The sequence below is a fragment of the Oncorhynchus gorbuscha genome, unplaced genomic scaffold, assembly GCF_021184085.1.
Source record: "Oncorhynchus gorbuscha isolate QuinsamMale2020 ecotype Even-year unplaced genomic scaffold, OgorEven_v1.0 Un_scaffold_767, whole genome shotgun sequence".
NCBI classification, from domain to species: Eukaryota; Metazoa; Chordata; class Actinopteri; order Salmoniformes; family Salmonidae; genus Oncorhynchus; species Oncorhynchus gorbuscha.
This window is the reverse complement of record NW_025745802.1, coordinates 31,497-42,826: the sequence shown is the minus strand read 5'-3', so window position 1 is coordinate 42,826 and position 11,330 is coordinate 31,497. Positions and strand designations below refer to the sequence as shown.

Genomic DNA, 11,330 nt, shown 5'->3' with positions numbered 1-11,330 from the left:
TAGAGGCAGGGCCCCCCTCCTCTCTCTCCCCAGAGACACTCATTTTAGAGGCAGGGCCGCCCTCCTCTCTCTCCCCAGAGAGACTCATTTTAGAGGCAGGGCCCCCCTCCTTTCTCTCCCCAGAGAAACTCATTTTAGAGGCAGGGCCCCCCTCCTCTCTCTCCCCAGAGACACTCATTTTAGAGCACTGACCCCTAAACAGAGATCCAAAATGTTGGTTGTGGTTAACAAAGTAATTATTTAATGTTAATTGTTATCATTTATTAATTTTATCTTATTAAACATTTACTAACAGACATATAAACAATCAGATGATTTAATGCATCACATGGAAACGTAGTTGTGACATTTCATCTCCATGGTAACTGTCTGTAATTATAATAATAATAGGTCACTGTTTGTTAAGGTAGTTATAGACAGTACAGCAATAATAATAATAATAATAATAATAATAATAATAATAATAATAACAATAATAAGTCACTGTTTGTTAAGGTAGTTCTAGACAGTACAGCAACAATAATAATAATAAGTCACTGTTTGTTAAGGTAGTTATAGACAGTACAGCAACAATAATAATAATAATAATAATAAGTCACTGTTTGTTAAGGTAGTTATAGACAGTACAGCAACAATAATAATAATAATAATAATAATAAGTCACTGTTTGTTAAGGTAGTTATAGACAGTACAGCAACAATAATAATAATAATAATAATAATAAGTCACTGTTTGTTAAGGTAGTTATAGACAGTACAGCAACAATAATAATAATAATAATAATTATAACAATAATAATAAGTCACTGTTTGTTAAGGTAGTTATAGACAGTACAGCAACAATAATAATAATAATAATAATTATAACAATAATAATAAGTCACTGTTTGTTAAGGTAGTTATAGACAGTACAGCAATAATAATAATAATAATAATAATAATAAGTCACTGTTTGTTAAGGTAGTTATAGATAGTGGCTATTTATTGTCTTTCAATCTGTTATTTGGTTATAATGTATAGTAGTGGGTTGTTAGTGACATGTAGATGTTATATTATGTAAAGTAGACTAGATTATAATGTATAGTAGTGGGTTGTTAGTGATATGTTATATTATGTAAAGTAGACTAGGTTATAATGTATAGTAGTGGGTTGTTAGTGATGTGTAGATGTTATATTATGTAAAGTAGACTAGGTTATAATGTATAGTAGTGGGTTGTTAGTGATATGTTATATTATGTAAAGTAGACTAGGTTATAATGTATAGTAGTGGGTTGTTAGTGATATGTAGATGTTATATTATGTAAAGTAGACTAGGTTATAATGTATAGTAGTGGGTTGTTAGTGATATGTAGATGTTATATTATGTAAAGTAGACTAGGTTATAATGTATAGTAGTGGGTTGTTAGTGATATGTTATATTATGTAAAGTAGACTAGGTTATAATGTATAGTAGTGGGTTGTTAGTGATATGTAGATGTTATATTATGTAAAGTAGACTAGGTTATAATGTATAGTAGTGGGTTGTTAGTGATATGTTATATTATGTAAAGTAGACTAGGTTATAATGTATAATAGTAGTTTGTTAGTGATATGCAGATCAAGGTCTATACCTCGGCTATAACCTACATATCATAGATGACCAGTCTAAACCTGTTCAGATCAGTTCACAGAGACCATCAGGTTTGTCAGCATGATAAGTGATCATAGTTCCAACCTACTCTGACTATTTAATGTCTGACATCGACTAACCTTATAATAGTTTGTAGAAAGCCAAGACCAACGAGAGTTTGCCCATCTTTCCTACGTCTCCACACATTTATCTGACTTCTAATGTACTGAGAAATATGTGTCACAGTTTCAACAGCTATTTTATAACTGCGTAGGCTACAAACATACTTTTAATTTCATATGAGGAAATCACATAACTTACAGTCACTGGTGCAGACGCCTGTTTTCTTACAGATGAAGTAGCTTTCATAGGCAACTCATTCAACCAGCCTAAACAACAGTAAATAAAAGATGTCAAATGGTCAAAGGAGAACACATGAAAGACAGGTGTTTTGCTACAGATGTAGGATCATAATTTGAGACAGTTTACTGAAGCAGAAAAATTATGTGGATTATATGTAATGAAGTTCGTCTGTTGTTTGAAGAGAGTCAGACCGAAATGCAGCGTGTAGGTTACTCATGACATTTAATGAAGATAATGCGGTACATGAAATAACTGAAAATATGAAAACAACAAACGAGTGAAACTAATTACAGCCTATCTGGTGACTAACACAGAGACAGGTACAATCACCCACGAAATACAACGCGCACTCAGGCTACCTAAATACGGTTCCCAGTCCGAGACAACGAGAATCAGCTGACTCCAATTAGGAATCGCCTCAGGCAGCCAAGCCTAACTAGACACACCCCTAATAATACACACTCCCAATTAATACAAACCCCAATACAAAATACAACATATAAACCCATGTCACACCCTGGCCTACCCAAACATATAACAAAAACACAAGATACAATGACCAAGGCGTGACATTATATAATTAACATTTTAAAGTGGAAAGTGGAAATGACAAGCTTCAGAAGCCTTTTAAAACATCAAATATACACTGCAAGTTTTAGTTTTCCTGCAACAGGGTGATCAAATTCAGATCCTACATCTGTACAGAGATTAACAGTTTCTTCCCCGTGGTTATAGCCTTTAGCTCTATGCTCAGTCTACCTAGTTCAATATATTGTTGTACGTAAACTTTGTGCAAACTCCACCGCCTGTATTCTGTCTCTTAATGTTTTCTTTCACTAGCAGCACCATCACTACACTATAGAGGAACTATGATACAATTACATTATCATATGAAATGTAGTGGAACTATGATACAATTACATTATCATATGAAATGTAGTGGAACTATGATATAATTACATTATCATATGAAATGTAGAGGATCACTACACTATAAAGGAACTATGATACAATTACATTATCATATGAAATGTTAAATGTAGAGGGTCACTACACTATAGAGGAACTATGATACAATTACATTATCATATGAAATGTTAAATGTAGAACTATAATATATGAATATTGATATATTGAATTTGACTTGACCACGTCCAGTCAGCTCCATGTTGTATGATTAAACTGACACCAACCTGTCTCAGTAGAAGTAGACTGTTAGGAGTGTTTTACTTCACTATACTAACATTACACCATACATTTAATTTATCTACTGTTAGGAGTGTTTTACTGTCATTCACTATACTAACATTACACCATACATTTAATTTATCTACTGTTAGGAGTGTTTTACTGTCATTCACTATACTAACACTACACCATACATTTAATGTCTCTACACACTTTACAATAATCCCTGGCAGGATTCTCACCTTGTAGCCTGAATTCACGACCAGAACATGTCAAGTTATTGAGATATTTTCTGTTCTGTTCTGTATATTCTGATGGATGAGGCCTGAGCTGGAATGTGAAGCCAACTGAAGCTGGCTAACTTTAGAAAACCAGTATATCTAGCTAGTATCATAGTTTACCCCTCAGGCTACAATCAGGTTTCAGCATCAGGCAGGTATCAACATGCCGAGTCGTAGGCAACAACCTGGGTTGTATTCATTAGTTTACTCCACAGCCAACAGTATTAAAATGTTGCCTAAACAGTTCACTCTAAACGCTGTACAACGTGACCTAAACGGTTTATGTTGCCAAACGTTTTGCTACGATGGGCACTAATGAACACACACAACCTGTTTTGAGGAAGTGTAAGTTGTTGTTAGGCTTTCCACAAAATGTAAAAGTCTCTCTTTCACACAAAATACCTTCCTTAGTGTAAAGAGTTAACTGTAGATTAGAAATATAAAATGTTTGTTTGTTGCTTGTTGTGTTTTAAGAAGACTATACGATACAGGGGAACACAGGTGGGCAAAGAAGAAATTCACCTCCCGCATTTAATTTACATCAAATACATTTTAAGGAGAGTAGGACTATTATAACACTGTCCACCAGAAATATCATCAACTATATGAAAACACATAACAATATCATCAACTATATGAATATACATAACAATATCATCAACTATATGAAAACACATAACAATATCATCAACTATATGAATACACATAACAATATCATCAACTATATGAATATACATAACAATATCATCAACTATATAACAATATTATCAACTATATTAATACACATAACAATATCATCAACTATATGAAAACACATAACAATATCATCAACTATATGAAAACACATAACAATATCATCAACTATATTAATACACATAACAATATCATCAACTATATTAATACACATAACAATATCATCAACTATATGAAAACACATAACAATATCATCAACTATATGAAAACACATAACAATCGTCGTCTTACCTTTTATCTCTCAGTAGAAACAGAGTCTGAATGATCATCAGGTCGTCAAAAGTTACTTTCATTTGCTCTGCTCATTTACATATCAGGTTCTGCCTGTTCTCTCTCCCTCTCTCTTTACAGCTCTTACAATGTGCCTTGGCATACATTCTACAACTGTCTGGAACTCTATTCTTCTGTCTCTCTCCATCATATCCTATTCCTCTGTTGCTGTCTCCGTGTCTTGTCTGTTTCTCACTCCATCACCAGAAAATGTTGAGGGTTAGGCCTGCTACAATACAACTTTCACAACATAACAACACAACTACATAACACCATTAAATACAGTTGAGGGTTCCTACAATACAACATGACAACACAACTACATAACACCATTAAACACAGTTGAGGGTTACTACAATATAACATGACAACACAACTACACAACACCATTAAATACAGTTGAGGGTTCCTACAATACAACATGACAACACAACTACATAACACCATTAAATACAGTTGAGGGTTCCTACAATACAACATGACAACACAACTACATAACACCATTAAACACAGTTGAGGGTTACTACAATATAACATGACAACACAACTACACAACACCATTAAATACAGTTGAGGGTTACTACAATACAACATGACAACATGACAACACAACTACATAACACCATTAAATACAGTTGAGGGTTACTACAATACAACATGACAACACAACTACATAACACCATTAAATACAGTTGAGGGTTACTACAATACAACATGACAACACAACTACATAACACCATTAAATACAGTTGAGGGTTACTACAATACAACATTCACAACATGACAACACAACTACATAACACCATTAAATACAGTTGAGGGTTACTACAATACAACATGACAACACAACTACACAACACCATTAAATACAGTTGAGGGTTACTACAATACAACATGACAACATGACAACACAACTACATAACACCATTAAATACAGTTGAGGGTTACTACAATACAACATGACAACACAACTACATAACACCATTAAATACAGTTGAGGGTTACTACAATACAACATGACAACATGACAACACAGCTACATAACACCATTAAATACAGTTGAGGGTTACTACAATACAACATGACAACACAACTACATAACACCATTAAATACAGTTGAGGGTTACTACAATACAACATGACAACACAACTACATAACACCATTAAATACAGTTGAGGGTTACTACAATACAACATGACAACACAACTACATAACACTATTAAATACAGTTGAGGGTTACTACAATACAACATGACAACACAACTACATAACACCATTAAATACAGTTGAGGGTTACTACAATACAACATGACAACACAACTACATAACACCATTAAATACAGTTGAGGGTTACTACAATACAACATGACAACACAACTACATAACACCATTAAATACAGTTGAGGGTTACTACAATACAACATGACAACACAACTACATAACACTATTAAATACAGTTGAGGGTTACTACAATACAACATGACAACACAACTACATAACACCATTAAATACAGTTGAGGGTTACTACAATACAACATGACAACACAACTACATAACACCATTAAATACAGTTGAGGGTTACTACAATACAACATGACAACACAACTACATTGTGTAGGACAGTAGTTCAGGTGGCTGTTTGTGTTTGTAGGACAGTAGTTCAGGTGGCTGTTTGTGTTTGTAGGACAGTAGTTCAGGTGGCTGTTTGTGTTTGTAGGACAGTAGTTCAGGTGGCTGTTTGTGTAGATGCTGTTTGTATTTGTAGGACAGTAGTTCAGCTGGCTGTTTGTGTAGATGCTGTTTGTCTTTGTAGGACAGTAGTTCAGCTGGCTGTTTGTCTTTGTAGGACAGTAGTTCAGGTGGCTGTTTGTCTTTGTAGGACAGTAGTTCAGGTGGCTGTTTGTGTAGATGCTGTTTGTCTCTGTAGGACAGTAGTTCAGGTGGCTGTTTGTGTAGATGCTGTTTGTCTCTGTAGGTCAGTAGTTCAGGTGGCTGTTTGTCTCTGTAGGACAGTAGTTCAGGTGGCTGTTTGTGTAGATGCTGTTTGTCTCTGTAGGACAGTAGTTCAGGTGGCTGTTTGTGTAGATGCTGTTTGTCTCTGTAGGACAGTAGTTCAGGTGGCTGTTTGTGTAGATGCTGTTTGTCTCTGTAGGACAGTAGTTCAGGTGGCTGTTTGTGTAGATGCTGTTTGTCTCTGTAGGACAGTAGTTCAGGTCGCTGTTTGTGTAGATGCTGTTTGTCTTTTTGGGACAGTAGATCAGGTGGCTGATTGTCTCTGTAGGACAGTAGTTCAGGTCGCTGTTTGTGTAGATGCTGTTTGTCTTTTTGGGACAGTAGATCAGGTGGCTGATTGTCTCTGTAGGACAGTAGTTCAGGTGGCTGTTTGTGTAGATGCTGTTTGTCTCTGTAGGACAGTAGTTCACGTGGCTGTTTGTGTAGATGCTGTTTGTCTTTGTAGGACAGTAGTTCAGGTGGCTGTTTGTCTTTGTAGGACAGTAGTTCAGGTGGCTGTTTGTATAGATGCTCTTTGTCTTTGTAAGACAGTAGTTCAGGTGGCTGTTTGTCTTTGTAGGACAGTAGTTCAGGTGGCTGTTTGTCTTTGTAGGACAGTAGTTCAGGTGGCTGTTTGTGTAGATGCTGTTTGTCTTTTTATGACAGTAGTTCAGGTGGCTGTTTGTGTAGATGCTGTTTGTCTCTGTAGGACAGTAGTTCAAGTGGCTGATTGTCTCTGTAGGACAGTAGTTCAGGTGGCTGTTTTGTCTTTGTAGGACAGTAGTTCAGGTGGCTGCCCTTGCACTTAGTCTGCCTCCTGTCCCTCCCATCGTCATGGTTACACCTTCCTGAAAACAATGACTCCATTCTTTGCTGAAACCTGTTCTGCCAGTTCATGTCCTTAAAGACTAGAATGTTCCAATGTGGTTCGCCAAAGAGATGACAAGATAGTTCACACATGCATCTTTCAGGGTAACTGTCAAACAGACATGTCACCTTTCTGGTTGGTCCATAACTAGTTTCCTGCTTGTAGCAGGCCGTGTTAACAGGAATCCTCTTCTCTAACTAGAAGTCATGTGATTTCATGAGGATGTTGTTCTGCAGTGAGAGTGTAATGCAAGTCAAGGTGTCCTGGGATGAATGTCAACTAGATTTATAAACAGCATTGTTAAATTAACTGTTGTAATAATCAATGCTGTCATTTTCTTTCTGTTGGTTAGTTTTTATTAAAGTGTTTGATTGTCACAGACATCAGATTGGTTCAGTGAAATGTGTTGTTTTACAGGGTCAGTAATAGTAGTATGATAGGTGTTGTTTTACAGGGTCAGTCATAGTAGTATGATAGGTGTTGTTTTACAGGGTCAGTCATAGTAGTATGATAGGTGTTGTTCTACAGGGTCATAGTAGTATGATAGGTGTTGTTGTACAGGGTCATAGTAGTATGATAGGTGTTGTTGTACAGGGTCGTAGTAGTATGATAGGTGTTGTTTTACAGGGTCCTAGTAGTGTGATAGGTGTTGTTTTACAGGGTCATAGTAGTATGATAGGTGTTGTTGTACAGGGTCGTAGTAGTATGATAGGTGTTGTTGTACAGGTTCAGTCATAGCAGTATGATAGGTGTTGTTTTACAGGGTCAGTCATAGTAGTATGATAGGTGTTGTTTTACAGGGTCAGTCATAGTAGTATGATAGGTGTTGTTTTACAGGGTCAGTCATAGTAGTATGATAGGTGTTGTTTTACAGGGTCAGTCATAGTAGTATGATAGGTGTTGTTCTAAAGGGTCAGCCATAGTAGTATGATAGGTGTTGTTGTGCAGGGTCAGTCATAGTAGTATGATAGGTGTTGTTTTACAGGGTCAGTCATAGTAGTATGATAGGTGTTGTTTTACAGGGTCAGTCATAGTAGTATGATAGGTGTTGTTTTACAGGGTCAGTCATAGTAGTATGATAGGTGTTGTTGTACAGGGTCAGTCATAGTAGTATGATAGGTGTTGTTGTGCAGGGTCAGTCATAGTAGTATGATAGGTGTTTTACAGGGTCAGTCATAGTAGTATGATGGGTGTTGTTTTACAGGGTCAGTCATAGTAGTATGATAGGTGTTGTTGTACAGGGACTAGAATGTCCCTGATAGGTGTTGTTTTACAGGGTCAGTCATAGTAGTATGATAGGTGTTGTTTTACAGGGTAAGTCATAGTAGTATGATAGGTGTTGTTTTACAGGGTCAGTCATAGTAGTATGATAGGTGTTGTTTTACAGGGTCAGTCATAGTAGTATGATAGGTCTTGTTGTACAGGGTCAGTCATAGTAGTATGATAGGTGATGTTTTACAGGGTCAGTCATAGTAGTATGATAGGTGTTGTTGTACAGGGTCAGTCATAGTAGTATGATAGGTGTTGTTGTACAGGGTCAGTCATAGTAGTATGATAGGTGTTGTTTTACAGGGTCAGTCATAGTAGTATGATAGGTGTTGTTTTACAGGGTAAGTCATAGTAGTATGATAGGTGTTGTTTTACAGGGTCAGTCATAGTAGTATGATAGGTGTTGTTTTACAGGGTCAGTCATAGTAGTATGATAGGTCTTGTTGTACAGGGTCAGTCATAGTAGTATGATAGGTGATGTTTTACAGGGTCAGTCATAGTAGTATGATAGGTGTTGTTGTACAGGGTCAGTCATAGTAGTATGATAGGTGTTGTTGTACAGGGTCAGTCATAGTAGTATGATAGGTGTTGTTTTACAGGGTCAGTCATAGTAGTATGATAGGTGTTGTTTTACATGGTCAGTCATAGTAGTATGATAGGTGTTGTTGTACAGGGTCAGTCATAGTAGTATGATAGGTGTTGTTGTACAGGGTCAGTCATAGTAGTATGATAGGTGTTGTTTTACAGGGTCAGTCATAGTAGTATGAAAGGTGTTGTTTTACAGGGTAAGTCATAGTAGTATGATAGGTGTTGTTTTACAGGGTCAGTCATAGTAGTATGATAGGTGATGTTTTACAGGGTCAGTCATAGTAGTATGATAGGTCTTGTTGTACAGGGTCAGTCATAGTAGTATGATAGGTGTTGTTTTACAGGGTCAGTCATAGTAGTATGATAGGTGTTGTTTTACAGGGTCCTAGTAGTGTGATAGGTGTTGTTGTACAGGGTCATAGTAGTATGATATGTGTTGTTGTACAGGGTCATAGTAGTATGATAGGTGTTGTTGTACAGGGTCGTAGTAGCATGATAGGTGTTGTTTTACAGGGTCCTAGTAGTGTGATAGGTGTTGTTTTACAGGGTCATAGTAGTATGATAGGTGTTGTTGTACAGGGTCATAGTAGTATGATAGGTGTTGTTGTACAGGGTCCTAGTAGTGTGATAGGTGTTGTTTTACAGGGTCATAGCAGTATGATAGGTGTTGTTTTACAGGGTCCTAGTAGTGTGATAGGTGTTGTTTTACAGGGTCATAGTAGTATGATAGGTGTTGTTGTACAGGGTCAGTCATAGTAGTATGATAGGTGTTGTTGTACAGGGTCATAGTAGTATGATAGGTGTTGTTGTACAGGGTCGTAGTAGCATGATAGGTGTTGTTTTACAGGGTCCTAGTAGTGTGATAGGTGTTGTTTTACAGGGTCATAGTAGTATGATAGGTGTTGTTTTACAGGGTCCTAGTAGTGTGATAGGTGTTGTTTTACAGGGTCATAGTAGTATGATAGGTGTTGTTGTACAGGGTCAGTCATATTAGTATGATAGGTGTTGTTGTACAGGGTCATAGTAGTATGATAGGTGTTGTTTTACAGGGTCCTAGTAGTGTGATAGGTGTTGTTTTACAGGGTCAGTCATAGTAGTATGATAGGTGTTGTTTTACAGGGTCGTAGTAGTATGATAGGTGTTGTTTTACAGGGTCCTAGTAGTGTGATAGGTGTTGTTTTACAGGGTCAGTCATAGTAGTATGATAGGTGTTGTTTTACAGGGTCAGACATAGTAGTATGATAGGTGTTGTTTTACAGGGTCAGTCATAGTAGTATGATAGGTGTTGTTGTACAGGGTCAGTCATAGTAGTATGATAGGTGTTGTTTTACAGGGTCAGTCATAGTAGTATGATAGGTGTTGTTTTACAGGGTAAGTCATAGTAGTATGATATGTGTTGTTTTACAGGGTCAGTCATAGTAGTATGATAGGTGTTGTTTTACAGGGTAAGTCATAGTAGTATGATAGGTGTTGTTTTACAGGGTAAGTCATAGTAGTATGATAGGTGTTGTTTTACAGGGTAAGTCATAGTAGTATGATAGGTGTTGTTTTACAGGGTCTGACATAGTAGTATGATAGGTGTTGTTGTACAGGGTCATAGTAGTATGATAGGTGTTGTTGTACAGGGTCATAGTAGTATGATAGGTGTTGTTGTACAGGGTCGTAGTAGCATGATAGGTGTTGTTGTACAGGGTCGTAGTAGCATGATAGGTGTTGTTTGGGAACCGCCACGTCTCTGAGACACAATCACTTCCTATTGGTCAGCCGAAGGGAAAAGCCCACGTCTCTGAGACACAATCACTTCCTATTGGTCAGCTGCAGGGAACCGCCCACGTCTCTGAGACACAATCACTTCCTATTGGTCAGCTGCAGGGAACAGCCCACGTCTCTGAGACACACTCACTTCCTATTGGTCAGCTGCAGGGAACCGCCCACGTCTCTGAGACACACTCACTTCCTATTAGTCAGCTGCAGGGAACCGCCGACGTCTCAGGAGATATGTATTTTAGGCAGTAAGTATAACTGTCTGGGCCTTGGAGAATCTGTCCCTAAAAGACCATCTGTTTATCTGTAATGTACTTATCCTCATGCAGTTTATCTCCTGGATTCATCTTTGTTTTTTCTGGTTGTGTTGAGAGGGACAATGGAA

The 11,330-nt window shown here is 37.1% G+C and overlaps 1 long non-coding RNA gene across 1 annotated transcript; it reads right to left on the bottom strand.

Moving 5' to 3' along the window:
• Positions 1–44: 44 nt before the first annotated feature.
• On the bottom strand, positions 45–4,646 carry LOC124020199. Its single transcript, XR_006835930.1, has 3 exons — positions 4,425–4,646; positions 1,930–1,997; positions 45–194 (listed from the first exon to the last, which is right to left on the bottom strand). It is a non-coding gene; the product is annotated as an uncharacterized LOC124020199 (long non-coding RNA).
• Between the last annotated feature and the right edge of the window lie 6,684 nt (positions 4,647–11,330).